General features: G+C 34.3%; 1 long non-coding RNA gene across 1 annotated transcript in view; it reads right to left on the minus strand.

Moving 5' to 3' along the window:
• LOC109394544 (uncharacterized) overlaps positions 1–6,000 on the minus strand; it is a 116,027-nt gene that overhangs the window by 24,322 nt on the left and 85,705 nt on the right. The gene's annotated exons all lie outside the window — the stretch shown is intronic.

Genomic DNA, 6,000 nt, shown 5'->3' on the forward strand with positions numbered 1-6,000 from the left:
TTTATTTGAAAACCTATAGTATTGGGGCATGGAGATCTGAAATATTAATTTTTATTACTTTACTTGCAGTTACTGTTAAAAGTATCTAAATATTCTAATAATTGTACACTGTAAGATGGGTAATAGCCTTATCAGGGTTAAATAGAGTATTCTTCACTGTGAGTGGCCAACCAATGACCGGCGTCCGATTGCCTCACCCGGGAAGAACACAATGATCATACCAACATGGGCCAGTGAAAGGACGTCCTCCACAACTAGACTGAAGAATAAAAAATAAAAAGCAGCAATTTGTCTACCTGTCTGTTCCCCTCCCCTCAATTCCCCAATAAAATCTTTAAAAAAAAAAAGGAAGTCTTCTTATTTTTACATTGAAATTAATACCTCTACTACTTATTTCAGAGTGAGAGAAAATCTAAGAGTATTTTGAGGACAAGTGTTTCCTCTACACACTCAGGAGAAATTGTTTGATAGTAATATTAAATCCTAGCTTCAGATGATTTAATTCAACCATGTTTTATTTAAATAAGAACTATTCCAATAGTCACTTTTTTACTAATCCATTTAGTAACATAAGGCTGAAACTTCAATTTTAAAATACACATTGAAGGCCGGCCAAGTGATGCATTGGTTAAGAGCTGGCTTGGGACGCCAGAGTGCCCCGGTTAGGATCCTACATATGAGGGCCAGTGACACTGCCCTCTACAGCTAAGATGCTGAACAACAGCTCAACCTGGAGCTGGGTTGCCGTGAGTCACCAACAACGGCGTTGGCTGCAGCCCCTGCTGCAGTGGGCTGCCATGGACTACCATGTGTAGCCAGCAGTCAGCGTGAGTGGCCAGCAGCCGCAGTGAGTGGCTGTCCAGAAGCCAGTGACTGATGTGCCTCGCCCGGGAAGAGCGCAATGATGGTGCCAACTTAGGCCAGTGAAGCACCGTCCTCCACAACTAGACTGAAGAACAAAAGGACAGCAACTTGTCTGTTCCCCGTCCCACAATTCCCCAGCACTGTTCCCGTCCCCCAATTCCCCAATAAAAAAAAATCTTTAAAAAAATAATGAATAAATAAAATACACATTGATTTTGTTATTTCTTCCACCTTTGTTCAAGAGCATATATTACACAAATGATTATAAATAATTTTGTTATTCTGTGTATCTCTGAATAATTCAAAAGACTTCTTTCCAGAAAGATTCCACATGTACATTAAATCACTCATCACATAAAATGGAATTCTACATTTTAAAGCATGTTGGCTAATATATCCTTATCATAGGATCTTATTTTGAAACTTTCTTAGTTCTACTTAGTTCTACTGCTGACCTTTCTTCATTGAAAACATCAAAATAACTGTGAAATAGGTTTTTAAAGAATAATATCAACAACTGCTATAAACTGTATTTATGATAAAAGGAAACCTAAAGAGCATAATTTGCAAACATAAAAAATGATTAGATGTTTCCTTAAGAACTGAAAACCTTAACTCATAACTTTTGTAAAAATGTTTTAGAGACTTCTACATCACCTAGACACCTCCTGATGCAGTCTAATATGGCACAATTCCTAAAACCTAATCCAAGTCAAATCTTATTTTAGTTGATTAAAATAAATGAATATTTTCAGAGATTAAAAAGTACACAATATCTGCATTAAACCCCCTTCCTTATTTCTTCTTAATGATTATAAAAATTTATAATATGGCAAAATAATACATTTGTCTGCATTATCTGGGAACTTATACACTATTTGGGAACTTATATGTTTTCTAGGTAAGTTTTGTTTTTAGTTAACGTTTATTATATGACATCAGAATTTTTTTCTTTATTATGCCAAGGAAAGATATGAAAATTTATTCTGATGCTAAAGCATTTTGCTCCAGATAAACATTTTCCATGAAACAAATATGAATAAATTTGTGTCCTAGAAAAGTCCATTATTATATGTAGCATAAGGTTTTGACTCCTGAACCATGAGGACTATGAAAAAACTCAGTTTGCCAAACAAGTGATTGTAAACATTTGGTGTGCCCCTAAGCTAAAGACAGAGATAATTACTGTATCTGGTTCTTCCTCTTCTCCTTCTCCTTCTCCTTCTCCTTCGCCTTCTCCTTCTCCTTCTTCTTCTTCTTCTTCAAGTAGCCAGCTCAATTGAAATTGTTTCCTTGTTTTGCATTAATTTTTTTAACAGCTGAATTGAATCCCTGCAAGGTCCATAGTGTAGACCAAATATTCTGCTCCTGTTGACCCCTAACTCAGATATCAACATCAAGGCAAATGACAAACAAATTAATGATATAGTCTACACCAATGCTTGTGTTAAGAGTATATGCTTTCTTCATTCAATCTTCCATAATTATAAAAATATTCACTTCCATAAATGACATGAGTTATATCTTTTAATTTATATTAAAAATCACAAAATGAGCCACAAAATGTTGACTTTTTATGATTTTTTCAAAGATTTCTAACTCTTCTAAATTATAAAACACTAATAGAGTAGACTTCACTTGTTATATCATCCAAGTACAAGTAAACAGACACTTTTTCCAAGCATTGTTAGATTTCTTTATATCCAAGATCTAATATATATCTTCCAACACATCACTGAAGTAGGAATTATTATCTCTGCTTTATAAAAGTAGGAGTGTAGCTGTTGAAGATTTTGTAATGTTCAACATTTACAATGGTCAACAATGGTAAACAATGATAAAAACCTCCCTACAAAGAAAAGCCAGGATCAGATGACTTTCTTGGTGAATTCTACCAAATATTTAAAGGAGAATTAACACCAATCCTTCTCAAACTTTTCCAAAAATATGAAAAGGGAAGAAATACTTTCAAGCTCATTTTACAAGGCCAGCATTACTCTCATACCAAAGCCAGACAAGGACACTATAAAAGAAGAAAATTGCAGGCCAATATCCTTGGCTAACCTAGATGTAAATATCCTCAACAAAATATTAACAAACAAAACTCAATAGCACATTAAAAGGTTCATACACCATGATCAAGTGGGATTTATCCCTGGGATGCAAAGTTGGCTCAATTTCTGCAAATCATTAAATGGGAGACACCACATTAACAGAATGAAGCATAAAAACTGTATGATTATCTCAACAGATATAGAGAAAGCATTTAACAAATTCAACATTTTTTCATGATAAAAACTCTCAACAAATTTGGTATAGAAAGAATGTACCTCAACATAATAAAGTCCATATATGACAAGTCCACAGTTGACATCATACTCAATGGTGAAAAGCTGCAACCTATTCCTCTAAAATCAGGAACAAGGCGAGGATGCCCACGCTTACCACTTTTATTCAACATAGCGCTAGAAATCCACATCAGAGCATTTAGGCAAAACAAAGACATAAAGGTATCCAAATAGGAAAGGAAGAAGAAAAATTGCCTCTCTTTGCTGGATGATGACATGGTCTTACACATATGAAACCCTAACTACACCACCAGAACTAATAAAGGAATTCAGTAAAGTTGTAGGACACAAAATCATCATACAAAAATCAGTTACTTTTCTATACACTAAAAATGAACTATCCAAGAAATTAAGTAAAATAATCTCATTTACAAATGCATCAAAAAGAATAAAATATTTAGGAATAAATTTAACCAAGGAAGTGAAAGATCTGCACACTGAAATTTATAAGATATTAATGAAAGACATTAAAGAAAACAGAAATAAATAGAAAGATAGTCCATGTTCTTAGATTAGAAGAATTAATGTTGTAAGAATGTCCATACTACTCAAAGCTATCTACAAATTTAATATAATCTCTATCAAAATTTTAATGGCATTTTTCACAGAAATAGAAAAGCAATTTTAAAATTTGTATGGAACCACAAAAGACCCTGACTAGCCAAAGCAATCATAAGAAAAACAAAACAAGGCTGGAGGCATTATATTTTCTTATTTCAAATGATATTGGAAAGCTATAGTAATCAAAACAGTATGGTACTGTAATAAAAACACACATATAGATCACTGGAACAAAATTGAGCGTTCAGAAATTAGCCCACACATATACTGTCAACTAATCTATGACAAGGATTTCAAGATTACATAATGGGGAAATAACAGTGACTTCAATAAATGGTGTTAGGAAAACTAAATATCCATATGCAAAAGAATGAAATTGGACCTTTATCTTACACTATACACAAAAATGAACTAAAATGGATTAAAGACTTAAATATGAGCCCTGAAACCATAAAACTCCTAGAAGAAAACATAGGGAAAAAGATCCTTGGCATTGGTCATGGCAATGATTTTTTGGATGTGACACCAAAAGCACATTCAACAAAAGAAAAATAAACAAGTGAAACTACATATCAAACTAAAAAGATTGCTTTTTTTACAAAAAAAGAAACAGTCAACAAAATGAAAACGCAACCTATGGAATGGGAGAAAATATTTACAAACTATATATCTGATAAGGATTAATATGCTAAATAAATAAGAAAGTCACACAACTCAATAGCAAAAAACAAATAATCCAATTTTAAAAATGAGCAAAGAATCTGAATAGATATTTTTTCAAAGTAGACACATAAATAACCAACAGGTAGTCATAGGTTGTGATAGTATTGTATTTTTTCTCTGTTATGTGATATTGATAAATTTATAAGAATATTTTGAAATATACATAAATATAACAAGCATAGTTTTCTACTTTTTTCTTAACATGTCTACATATGAATGCCATCGTCAACTTGATAAGTATGATAGACCTTACTAGTATTTCTTCCTTTCTTAGTCTTGCAGGAGGATTAAGCTTCCCTGTACCTTGAACTTTGTCATAAAAATTTGGCTTCATTCAACAAATGAAATATGAGCAATAGTGATAGGTTACTTCTAGAATAGAGTCATTTAAAACCAAGGATGATTCTCCATGATTACAATGGTAAACCTTGAAAACTCATGTTGAAATGGAGGTATCATAAGATGATAGAGACTAAATCTAGGTCCCTGAGTGATTATGAGCAAACCCCCCACCCACCCTCCAACCCCCCACCTCCCATTGGGCTGTAGAGCTACAAATATCTGCAGTTTTAAACTGTTCGGATTTAGAGGTTACTTGTTGCTGTTGAATAACCTAATCTATCCTGACTAATACAGGAGATCATTCTTGTGTTGGATCATTATGGCAAAATTTTTCCAAAAGCCCAATCAAAATCATATGCCTGCCTACCATAGTCAAATATGTATAATTGGAAAACTCTGTATGTTATTCTAAATTTATGTATTAGTTATTCTGTAACTAAAAAACTTCAAAAATATCAGGGATCCTGAGGGACACAAGAGGGTTAAAGGGCTTTTCAAAGTTCCTTTTCAAGGAACACAGTTCTGATTTTCTTACTATCAATAAAATTACATGAAATAAGGTCTGGCTTCTAATGAATTGATTACGCAATTGGCTAATTTAGAATGAAAGCTCACAAGTCCATAGATGCTAGTAGATTCTTGTCCTCCACTTGTTACTAACACATAGTTGGGAATTCAGTTGTTAGCAATAAATATAAGACATAAGCAGTGGTTAAAAAAATTGAAACAATTACTCCTTAACAGAGATATTGATCAAGTTTTTTTATATCAATAAAGTACTAAGAATTCAAAACTGGACTAAGATTAAAACCCCTTAATTTTGACCCCATTTTGGTGTGACACAGCAACTCTCTTGACACACTGTAGTCATAATTAGGTTGTGGTTGACAAATAATTCACTTTTCTTATAAATGAGACCAGATTCGGGCCGGCCGAGTGGCGCGATGGTTAAGAACTCGCTTGGGATGCCAGAGGGCCCCGGTTCAGATCCCATATATGAGGGCCAGTGACACTGCCCTCTATAGCTAAGATGCTGAACAACGGCTCAACCTGGAGCTGGGCTGCTGTGAGTCGCCGGCGACGGCGTGGGCTGCAGTCCCTGTGGCAGTGGGTTGCCATGGGCTACCGTGTGTAGCCAGCAGCCAGCGTGAGCGGCCAGCAG

This window comes from Hipposideros armiger, unplaced genomic scaffold, assembly GCF_001890085.2.
Source record: "Hipposideros armiger isolate ML-2016 unplaced genomic scaffold, ASM189008v1 scaffold_427, whole genome shotgun sequence".
Taxonomy (NCBI): domain Eukaryota; kingdom Metazoa; phylum Chordata; class Mammalia; order Chiroptera; family Hipposideridae; genus Hipposideros; species Hipposideros armiger.